General features: G+C 38.2%; 1 protein-coding gene across 20 annotated transcripts in view; it reads left to right on the top strand.

Moving 5' to 3' along the window:
* Positions 1-12546, top strand: part of LOC105466141 (catenin alpha 3) — a 1883635-nt gene that overhangs the window by 543353 nt on the left and 1327736 nt on the right. The window lies entirely within an intron of this gene.

Genomic DNA, 12546 nt, shown 5'->3' with positions numbered 1-12546 from the left:
ACTTAATGTGAAGATAGGTACAGTTTAATTTCGCTCTTCAGCTTTCTGTGGCATTGCTATGCATAAATTTATTCAAACTCTCTGGATTAAAGTATATTTTCCACATGTTTTATTTCTTGGAGTAATCATATCTATCCCCTTTTGAGCATATTAACTTCTTCTGGCTTAATTCTTATTCATTTGTCTGTTTCCTTAACAAAAATTTATTAAACTCCTAATATGTGCTATATACTACTAGATAATGAAATATAAAATAAGTAAGCCATAGTACTTCCATTCAAGAGAGTTATAATGAAGTAGTGGAGACAGAAGTGTGAACAGATATAATTTCTTCTACTCAAATCTTAAAAGCGACTTCTATGACCTAGCATCTCCAGATTTAAGTAAAGAAGCCCATTAACAAGTTATCAAGTTCATTCATGATTTATAGATGTTTTTATCATGTGTTTTCCAATATAAATTTCCCCTTTTCAAGGTGAACGGACCTCATATTTTTAAGCTTTCCAGAAACATAAGTCATTCTGTTCAAAATTGCTTTTAAAGAAAAATCTTTTGTTATCTTAAGGTATGATGACTATGATTACCCACAGTAGTTTAGATTCTAAACTCTGTAATCTGCATGTGTTTGCCGGCCTATTTAAAAATACTTTTAATTGAAAAATTTTTTTGAATTCAGTATTTGCTGATACCCTTCTTGCTAATATAAATATATATTTGGCCTTTGGGGCTAGCACGTAAAATTACTGGGTTGAGATCCTCAAGGAACAATTTACAATGACTCCTAGATTCTTCTCCTTATTGTAATATTCACCCTTGGTGCAGGTCTTGTAGCCTTCACACGCATGGCTTTAGCTCCCAACTGTGAGCCGGTGGTTCACATATCTCTATTTGTGGCCCAGACTCTCCTCTGAATTCTAGATTCATGTGTATTGTATTTTCATTTGGATCTTGTGCTGATATGTTACATTTGGCAGATGACAAAATGTACTTCACCTTTTTCTTCCAAGCACATTCTTCTCTCTGTATTCTCATTGTGGTGAATGCATCACTACTTACACAATTGCTGAAACAATTCTCTAGATGCTTTCAAATACCTCCTCTTCCCCACTCCCATCTAGATATACCAAAGTCCTACCATTTGTACCTCCTAAAAATTTCCTGGATCTATCTCACTATAGCCTAGCAATAGTGTTCAGGCGCTCATTGTCTCTTTCCCAGACCTGGATTATTGCCTGGTCTCCCTGACTGCAATTTCATTCTCTCCAATCCACTCAAAAACCCATTGCCAGAGCAATCTTTGTAAATACACATCTGAGCTTGTTGCTTTTGGAGTTCTTTAGCAGAGCATGTGAAATGTCTCTTGCCTGCCTTTCCTGCTGGATTCATCACCATTCATGCTTAGGTTTCCTGAATTTGTCATATCACCTGTAGTAACCTGCATGTTCCTCACCTTTTCTTGCTTCAGGCCTTTTCACATGCTCTTTTGTTCGCATTGCTCATAGGGATAACTTTTTTTTTCTATTATACTTAGGCAATGTTTGAATTTTTTAATTTTAATTAAAAAATTTGCATAAGTTATTGGGGAACAGGTGGTGTTTGGTTACATGAGTAAGTTATTTAGTGGTGACTTGTGAAATTTCGGTGCACCCATCATCTGAGCAGTATACACTGCACTGTATTTGTAGTCTTTTATCCCTTCCCCCAATTCCACACCTCCCCACCCCAAGTCCCCAAAGTCCATTGTGTCATTCTTATGCCTTTGTGTCCTCATAGCTTAGCTCCCACGTATCAGTGAGAACATATGATGTTTGGTTTCCGTTCCTGAGTTACTTCACTTAGAATAATAGTGTCCAGTCTCATCCAGGTCACTGCAAATGCTATTAATTCTTTCCTTTTTATGGCTGAGTAGTATTCTATTGTATATATACACCACAGTTTCTTTATCCACTCCTTGATTGATGGGCATTTGGGTTGGTTCCATGATTTTCCAATTGTGAATTGTCCTGCTGTAAACATATGTGTACAAGTATCTTTTTCATGTAATGACTTCTTTTCCGCTGGGTAGATACCTAGAAGTGGGATTGCTGGATCAAATGGTAGTTCTACCTTTAGTTCTTTAAGGAATCTCCACACTGTTTTCCATAGTGGCTGTACTAGTTTACATTCCCACCAGCAGTGTAGAAGTGTTCCCTGATCCCTGCATCTATGCCAACATCTACCGCTTTTTGTTTTTGTTTTTTTTTTGATTATGGCCATTTTCTTGCAGGAGTAAGGTGGTACTGCCTTGTGGTTTTGATTTGCATTTCCCTGATCATTAGTGATGTTGTGCATTTTTTCATATGTTTGTTGGCCATTTGTATATCTTCTTTTGAGAATTTTCTATTCAAGTCCTTAGCCCACTTTTTGATGGGATTGTTTATTATTTTTCTTATTGATTTGTTTGAGTTCATTGTAGATTCTGGATATTAGTCCTTTGTCAGATTACAGATTGTGAAGATTTTCTCCCATTCTGTGGGTTGTCTATTCTGCTCACTGTTCCTTTTGCCATGCAAAAGCTCTTTAGTTTAATTAAGTCCCAACTATTTATCTTTGCATTTGATTTTGGGTTTTTGGTCATGAAATCCTTGCCTAAGCCAGTGTCTAGAAGGGGTTTTCCAATGTTATCTTCTAGAATTTTTACAATTTCAGGTCTTAGATTTAAATCCTTAATCCATCTTGAGTTGATTTTTGTGTAAGGTGAGAGATGAGGACTCAGTTTCATTCTCCTACATGTGGATCTTGAGTTGATTTTTGTGTAAGGTGAGAGATGAGGACTCAGTTTCATTCTCCTACATGTGTCTAGTCAGTTATCCCAGCACCATTTGTTGAAAAGGGTATCCTTTCCTCACTTTGTGTTTTTGTTTGCTTTGTCAAAGATCAGTTGGCCTAAGTATTTGGGTTTATTTCTGGGTTCTCTATTCTGTTCCATTGGTCTATGTGCCTATTTTTATACCAGTAAGTACCACACTGTTTTCATGTCTATGGCCTTATAGTATAGTTTGAAACCAGGTAGTGTGATGCCTCCAGATTTGTTCTTTTTGCTTAGTCTTGCTTTGGCTATGCAGGCTCTTTTTTGGTTCCATATGAATTTTAGAATTACTTTTTCTATTCTTGTGAAGAATGATGGTAGTATTTTGATGGGGATTGCATTAAATTTGTAGATTGCTTTTGGCAGTATGGTTATTTTCACAACATTGATTCTACCCATCCATGAGCATGGGATGTGTTTCCATTTGTTTCGTTTGTGATTTCTTTCAGCAGTGTTTTGTAGTTTTCCTTGCAGAGGTCTTTCAACTCCTTTGTTAGGTATATTCCTAGGTATTTTATTTTATTTATTTATTTATTTTTTGCAGCTATTGTAAAAGGGGTTGAGTTATTGATTTGATTCTCCACTTGGTCACTGTTGGTGTATAGAAGAACTACTGATTTGTGTATATTAATCTTGTATCTGGAAACTTTGCTGAATTCTTGTATCAGTTCTAGGAGCTTTCTGGAGGAGTATTTAGGGTTTTCAAGGTAAACGATCATATTGTCAGTAAATAGTGACAGTTTGACTTCCTCTTTACCAATTTGGATGCCCTTTATTCCTTTCTCTTGTCTAATTGCTCTCAGCTAGGACTTCTAGTACTATGTTGCAGAGGAGTGGTGAGAGTGGGCATCCTTGTCTTGTTCCAGTTGTCAGAGGTAATGCTTTCAACTTTTCCCCATTCAGTATAATATTGACTGTGGGTTTGTCATAGACGGCTTTTATTCCACTGAGGTGTGTCCCTTGTATGCCGATTTTCCTGATAATTTTAATTATAAAGGGCTCCTGGATTTTGGCAAATGCTTTTTCTGCATCTATTAAGATGATCATGTGATTTTTGTTTTTAATTCTGTTTATGTGAGGTATCACATTTATTGACTCGTGTATGTTAAACCATCCCTGCATCCCTGGTATGAAACCCACTTATGCATGGTGGATTATCTTTTTGATATGTTTTTGGTTTCAGTTAGCTAGTATTTTAAGGATTTTAGCATCTATGTTCATCAGGGTTATTGGTCCATATTTTCTTTTTTGTTTGTGTCCTTTCCTGGTTTTGGTGTTAGGGCGATGCTGGCTTCATAGAATAAATTAGGGAGGGTTCCTTCTTTCTCTATCTTGTGGAGTAGTGTCAAAAGGATTGGTATCAGTTCTTTGAATGTCTGGAAGAATTCTGCTGTGAATCCATCTGGTCCTGGGTTTTTTGGTTGGTAATTTATTAATTACCATTTCAGTCTCACTGCTTATTATTGGTCTGTTCAGGGTATCTACTTCTTACTGATTTAAGCTAGAAAGGCTGTATTTTTCCAGGAATTTATCCATCTCTTCTAGGTTTCTAGTTTATGTGCATAAAGGTGTTCATAGTAGCCTTGAATGGTCTTTGTATTTCAGTGGTGTCAGTTGTAATATCTCCTGTCTCTTTCTTTTTTTTTTTTTTTTTGAGATGGAGTTTCACTCTTGTTGCCCAGGCTAGAGTGCAGTGGTGCAATCTCAGCCCGCTGCAACCTCTGCCTTCTGGTTTCAAGTGATTCTCCTGCCTCAGCCTCCCAAGTAGCTGAGATTACAGGTGCCTACCACCACACCCTGCTAATTTTTGTATTTTTAGTAGAGACAGGGTTTCACCATGTTGGCCAAGCTGGTCTCAAACTCCTGACCTTGTAATCTGCCCACCTCAGCCTCCCAAAGTGCTGGGATTACAGGCGTGAGCCACCATGCCTGGGCTATCTCCTGTTTCTTAATGAGGTTATTTGGATTTTCACTCTTCTTTTCTTGGTTAGTCTTGCTAACCAATTTTATTTATCTTTTCAAAAAACCAACTTTTTGTTTCATTTATCTTTTGTTTTTATTTTCTTTCAATTTCATTTAGTTCTGCACTGATCTTGGTTATTTCCTTTCTTCTGCTGGGTTTGGGTTTAGTTTGTTCTTGTTTCTCTAGTTCCTTGAGGTGTGGCCGTAGAGTGTCAGTTTGTGTTCTTTCAGTCTTTTTGATGTAGGCGTTTAGGGCTATGAGCTTTCCTCTTAGCACCGCCTTTGCTGTATCCCAGAGGATTTTGTTCAGTTTGAAGAATTTTTAAATTTCTATCTTGATTTCATTTTTGACTCAATGCTCATTCAGGAGCAGGTTATTTAATTTCCATGTATTTGCATGGTTTTGAAGGTTCCTTTTGTAGTTGATTTCCAGTATTTTCCCACTGTGGTCTGAGAGAGTGCTTGATATAATTTCAATTTTCTTAAATTTATTAAGGCTCATTTTATGGCCTATTATATAGTCTATCTTGAAGAAAGTTCCCTGTGCTATTGAATAAAATGTGTATTTTGTGGTTGTTGGATGAAATGTTCTGTATGTATTTGTTAAGTTTAGTTGTTCCAAGATATAATTTAAATCAATTGTTCCTTTGTTGACTTTTTGTCTTGATGACTTGTCTAGTGCTGTCAGTAGAGTATTGAAGTCCTCCACTATTATTGTGTTGCTGTCTATCTCATTGCTTAGGTCTATTAGTAATTGTTTTACAAATTTGGGAGCTCTAGTGTTGCATATATGTTTAGGATTGAGATATTTTCCTGTTGGACAAGGACTTTTACCATTATATAATGTCCCTCTTTGTCTCTTAGCTGCTGTTGCTTTAAAGTTTGTTTTGTCTGATACAAGAATAGCTACCCCCTTTGTCGGGCGTGGTGGCTCAGGTCTTTAATCCTGGCACTTTGGGAGGCCAAGTCAGGCAGATCACCTGAGATTGGGAGTTCGAGACCATCCTGACGAACATGGAGAAACCCCATCTCTACTAAAAATACAAAATTAGTTGGGCATGGTGGCTCATACCTGTAATCCTCGGCCTGTATATATACTCAGGAGGCTGAGGCAGGAGAATCACTTGAACCCGGGAGGCGGAGGTTGCGGTGAGCTGAGATTGCGCCATTGCACTCCAACCTGGGCAATAAGAGCAAAACTCCATCTCAAAAAAAAAAAAAAAAAAAAGCTACCTTTGCTTGCTTTTGGTGTCCATTTGCAGGAAATGCCTTTTTCCAACCCTCTACTTTAAGTTTACATGAGTCTACATGTTAGGTGAGTCTTCTGAAGGCAGTAGATGGTTGGTGAGTTCTTATGCATTCTGTAGTTCTGTATCTTTTAAGTGGAGCATTTAAGCCATTTACATTCAGTGTTAGTATTGAGATGTGAGGTACTGTTGCATTCATCATGCTATTTGTTGTCTATGTACTATTTGTTTTTGTTTTTAATTTGTATTTTTGTTTTATAGGTCCTGTGTGATTTCTGCTTTAAAGAGGTTGTGTTTTGATGTGTTTCTCGGATTTGTTTCAAGATTTAGAGCTTCTTTTAGCAGTTATTGTAGTGGTGGCTTGGTAATGGCAAATTCACTTAGCATTTGTCTGAAAAAGATTGTATCTTTCCTTCATATATGATGCTTAGTTTCACGGGATACTAAATTCTTGGCTGATAATTGTTTTGTTTGACAAGACTGAAGATAGGGCCCCAATTGCTTCTTGCTTGTAGGGTTTCTGGTGAGAAATCTACGTTAATCTGATAGGTTTTCCTTTATAGGTTACCTGGTGCTTCTGTCTCACAGCTCTTAAGATTCTTTCCTTCGTCTTAACTTTGGATAACCTGATGACAATGTGTCTAGGCAATGATCTTTTCATGCTGAATTTCCCAAGTGTTCTTTATGCTTCTTGTAATTGGATGTCTAGGTCTCTAGCAAGGCTGGGGAAGTTTTCCTTGATTATTCCCCCAGATATGTTTTCCAAGCTTTTAGGATTCTCCCCTTCCTCAGGAACATCAATTATTCTTAGGTTTGGTCGTTTAACATAATCCTAGACTTCTTGGAGGATTTGTTCATATTTTCTTATTCTTTTTTCTCTGTTGGATTGGGTTAATTTGAAGACCTCATCTTTGAGCTCTGGATTTCTTTCTTCTACATGTTCAATTCTATTCTTGAGACTTTCCAGAGCATTTTGCATTACTAAAGTGTGTCCAATGTTTCCTGAATTTGTGATTGTTTTTTCTTTAAGCTATCTATTTTCTTGAATGTTTCTCCCTTCACTTCTTGTATTGTTTTTTGGATTTCCTTGCATTAGGTTTCACCTTTCTCTGGTCCCTCCCTGATTAACTTAACAACTAACCTCCTGAATTCTTTTTCAGGTAAATCAGGGATTTCTTCTTGGTTTGGATCCATTGCTGGTGAGCTAGTGTGCTTTTTGGGGGTGCTAAAGAGCCTTGTTTTGTTATATTACCAGATTTTTTCTTCTGGTTCCTTCTCATTTGTATAGGCTCTGTCAGAAGGAAGGTCTAGGGCTGAAGGCTGTTTTTCAGATTCTTTTCTCCCATGGGGTGTTCCCTTGATATAGTACTCTCCCATTTTTCCTACGGATGTGGCTTCCTGTGAGCTGAACTGCAGTGATTGTTGTCTGTCTTCTGGGTCTAGCCACCTAGCAAGTCTACCCTGCTCTGGGCTGGTACTGAGGGTTACCTGTACAGAGTCTTGTGATGTGAACCATGTATGGGTCTCTCAGCTGTGGATACCAGCACCTGTTCTGGTGTAGGTGGCAGCGGGGTGTAGTGGACTCCATGAAGGTTCTTAGCTTTGGTGGTTTAATGCTCTGTTTTTGTGCTGGTTGGCCTCCTGCCGGGAGACGGCGTTTTGCAGACAGCATCAGCTATGGTAGTATGGAGAGGAACTGGCAGTGGGCAGGGTCCTAGAACTACCAAGATTATATGCCCTTTGTCTTCAGCTACAGGTGGGTAGGGAAGGACCATCAAGTAGGGACAGGGCTAGGTGTATCTGAGCTCATACTTTCCTTGGGCGGGTCTTACTGGGGACAGGAGTGAGGTTCCCAGGTCAAGGGAGTTGTGCACCTAAGAGGATTGTGGCTGCCTCTCCTGAGTCATCCAGGTTGTCAGGGAAGTCAGGGAAGTGGGGGAAAGCTGGCAGTCACAGGCCTCCCCCAGCTCCCACACAAACCAAAGGGCCGGTCTCACTCCCACCGTGCCCCCAAACAGCCCGGAGTCTGTTTCCAGGGGTGGGCAAGCCGGGCTTGAAAACTTGCCCTAGGCTACCCGCCTGCCACCTTCAAATGAAAACGGCCTGGTTCTTCCCCCGCTGTGGAGTCTGCACACTAGATTCGCATCCTCCCTCAAGTTCTGGCCAGGAGGCTTCTCACCCTATTCAAATTGTTACAAAATTCAGCTGGAATTTTCCTTCTCCCTGTGATGCTTCCCACTCTCCCCACCCCTGCTTCTCTGGCTGCCCTCTCAGTGTATCCCTGTGGTGCCAGACAGGAATGGTCTGACTGGGGACCCAGCGGGCTCCCGGAGACTTTCTGCTGCTTCCTCTACCCCTGTATTTTTGCTTGGCTCTTTAAATTGACTCAGCTCCAGGTAAGGTCGGAAACTTCTCCCACAAACAGACCTTCAGTTGCTCCAGTGGACGTGTGTATTCAGGAGAGGAGGCTCTCCCTTTCCCACTTTTGCAGTTGGGGCACTCACAGTATTTGGGGTGTATCCCAGATTTTGCAGGAGCAGTCCACTTCCTTCAAAGGGTCTGTGGGTCCTCCCTCATAGGGATAATTTATACTCACTGTTTAAGATTCACCTTCTCTGAAATCCCCCCACTTATGACAACTTGGATGAACCTGAAGGACATTATGCTAAGTCAAATAAGCCAGACACAGAAAGTAGGTATTATATGATTGTATTTATATGTGGAATCTAAACAAGTCAAACTTGTAGAAGCAGTTTTACCATGGTTGCCAGGGGTTGGTGTGCGGGGGAAATGGGGACATGTTGGTCAAAGGGTATAAACTTTCAATTATAAGATGAATAAGTTCTAGGGACCTAACTCACAGCATGGCGAATATAGTTAATAATACCGTATTGCTTACTTGAAATTTGCTAAGAGAATAGATCTTGCCTGTCCTCACAGCACATACACACAAACGCAAAGGGTAACTGTGTGGTGATGGTTATATTGATTAATGCGATTGTAGTAATCATTACACAATGTATATGTATATGAAAGCATCATGTTGTGCACCTTGAATATACACAATTTTTATTTGTTAATTATACCTCAATAAAGCTGGAGAAAAGATTCACATTCTCTGAGAAATTTTATTTAATCCCTTCAAGCTGAGAGACTGTCCTCTATGCTGTGGGTAACTCTATTTTAGTCCCCATGTAAATGTGTTTATTTGTCTCCCCTTCGGATCTTTATCTTTGCATTTCCAACATTTAGCACATTGCCTTGATGCAAAGTCGAGGCTCGGCATAGGAGACGCTCAACATAGTACAGGTTGAAGGAATGGTTGAATTAATTAACTGATGGCTTAAAGCCCTCCATTTTTATTTTTTAAAATAATATTCCTAAATATATTTTGTTCTCTTGCCAGGGTTAAAACTCATATGTTACTTCTCTACCCACTTGCACAGACTTGTAAGGTCTTTTTAAATCCCATCTGTGTGTTTCTTCGTCAGCTGGAAACATTTAATGTCTTCTTAACTTGGAAATCTCCTGTGAGCTTTCTTCTGGAGCATTTAAAAAAAGATTATAAATAAGTATCAATCCTTGAGGAGCTGAGTTCTTTATATGTCTCCATCCAAAGAAATCCTTGATTAACTTTACTATTTAATTCTTATTTTGACCTGATGCAAATTTTAGGGTAAATGGACAACCTATGAACCTTTGAACCTGTGGTATCATCAGTTAAAATAAAACAACCACAGACACCACTACCACAACACACGTTTAGGAGGTGACAGTCATTAATTTCTGTTTTATCTGTGTACCTATTTACTACATTAAGTTTACCATGCTTGATGTCCTTTGGGAGAAATGGTCATGCCTTGTTAATTTTCCTTACATAAACTCTGCAACCTGCCCCTTTCCCCCGTCCACTGCTGTAACATTATATTTGTTATGTTCACTGATTCAGTCCTTTTTTGCAGGCTTCAAGGACTTGCTATTTGGGCTCATGGATTCTGTAATTGCCTTGGGCAGAGATGACAAAGCGTAGGCTCCAAATTCAAAATACATTTGTATTTTTAACATTTCAAAGTCCCCATGGCATTAAAGTTACTACAATTTACTGTCAGATTACACATTGCCACCTTTAGAGCAAAAGAAATAATTTTAACTTTAGCCTTCTTGTTATAATCTATGTTCAAGTTTTTCACCTTTCAGAAACAACCTAAACCTTGACACTGTCCTTCTAAATAAAGAAGCATGAGGTATAGGTCACTTCAGAGGGAATTATGTATTAAGTTGACTGTACAGTAGTATCAGAGAATTTGCTTCACCTCTTTCTGAACATTTATACTTTCAATTATTACTCATCTGAGGAGCTGTGATCCTTTCTAAACATTAAACTATTTATCCCTTAAGTTACACTGATGACTGTAGGTAGAGCTTGTAACGTTGTGGGAAATATGAAAATCACTAAGATTATCATAGTACAAAAACAGTACACCAAGTTTGACAGATGTAAGGAATAAAACAATTCCATATTCTTTCTATACCTTTTTTCTATTTTGCACTTCTATTCCATTTCTGATGTGCTGTGTACTCAATCTTGTGAGAGAGTTGGAAGAAGTATCATTATCCCATTTTTATAGATAGAAAGACAGACACCGAAAGAGGAGGTGAGTTACCCAGCTCATGGTGCTAATGATAGAGCTAAAACTAAAACCCAGACCACATATACAAGGGGGAAATTGTAGCAAGCCAAGAAAACCATAGAGTGTCTTTTCTTGGGTAATTAGTGAGTATGAACAGTGGGTTGATAGCTACTTTGTTACAAAATGTAGGGAGGACAGTTAGAAGTTAATATCTCCAAAGCCTGAGTGAAGTAGCAGACAGCCTTTATTTTCAGAAGGGAAGGAACTAAAAATATAGTAGCACAAGCCATTTATTAACCTTAGGCAACATTATTCCCAGAGTAGCAGAGCCTTGTGAAAGAAGCATAAGGTTAGCAATCAGTAGACTAGGTTTATATCTCAGTTCCTTTACTAGTTGCTATCTTCTTACACCAAACACCTGTTTAGTTAAAATAGGACTAATAATAGCAGACTCCTTCCCTCAAAGAGTATTGTGATGATCAATAAGATGCTATACAGAAGCACTTTATAAGCTACATGATATTATACAAATACAAGTCCTCATGCTGTGTAGCAAATAAGAAATTTTTCCTATGTAGGAAAGAATGGCACATAGTTTTTAGGATAAGGGCTTGGAAGTTATACTGACGTGGGTTACAATACAAGAAATACCACCATCTAGCTCTGCCACTTGGCTAAGAAACTTAGTCTCTTGAAACCTTAGTGTTTTGAGTTTTAAAATGGAATAATCACATCTCTCATGAGTTTTTATGAAGATTATATGAAATGTGTATATGAAGTGAATGAACTATTGTAAATGTCCCTTGAATTATTTTTTTTAACTTAAGCTTTTATTTGGGAATAATTTTAGATTTACAGAAAAGTTGCAAAGTTGGTACAGAGAGTTCCCATTTACCTTTTTTCCAGTTTTCTCCATTGTTAATACTGTATCTTACATTTGCCATTACAAAGATATGGATACCGATGCATTGCTATTAACTATTAATAATGGTTATTTGGATTTCAGCAGTTTTTCATGAATGTTTTTTCTGTTCCAGGATCTAATCCTCAGTACCACATTGCATTTAGTTATGTCTCCCCAATCTTCTCTGTTCTATGACAGTTTGTCAGTCAATCTCCTGTTTTTCATGATGTTAGTGGTCTTGAGGAACACTGCCCAGATGTCATTTAGGATGTTCACTAATCTCATTTTGTTTGTTGTTTTTCTCATGATTAGACTGGAATTATGGGTTCCTGGAGGGAATACCACAGAAATGGCATACTTTTCTTGTCACAGTATATCAAGGGGTACATGATATCCATGTGATATCACTGATGATGTTAAATTTCATCACTTGGTTAAGGTAGGGCTTGCCAGATTTTTTTCTTGTATCTTGAGCTAGTTCTGATCACCTATCACTTAGATAGAACATTCTCTTTTCTCTCTTCCCTCCAATGTAATGCGGTTCATTTACATTTACTGCAAATTGTCATCTCTGAAGAAATACCTTCTCTGGCCATTCAACCTAAAGCAGCTTTCTCCTTGCAAGTCAGTCTCTATGACACTTCACTTTTGTGTTTTCTTCACAGCATTTATTGTCACCTAAAATCATCTTGTATATTTGTTTATCTAGTTTATTTCTTGTCTGTAGGCCCTTTCCCCCCAAAAGAAAGAAAAACAAGGTCCTCGTAGGATTTTTTCATATCTGTACACTGGAGTCTAGCACAAGGGCTAGAATATGCTAAGTGCTCAGTAACTAATTGTTGAATAAATGTCAAAGAAAGAATGATATAGGATTAATTTATTAGTATTTCTGAAAAGGAAAAGAAATATAGCTGAATGGTGGTAGGTTTCATTTAGTGTTTTTAACTCAGTTGG

This window comes from Macaca nemestrina, chromosome 9 (genome assembly GCF_043159975.1).
Source record: "Macaca nemestrina isolate mMacNem1 chromosome 9, mMacNem.hap1, whole genome shotgun sequence".
NCBI classification, from domain to species: domain Eukaryota; kingdom Metazoa; phylum Chordata; class Mammalia; order Primates; family Cercopithecidae; genus Macaca; species Macaca nemestrina.
Note: the sequence above shows the minus strand (reverse complement) of the source record. Positions and strands in the feature narration are given on the sequence as shown.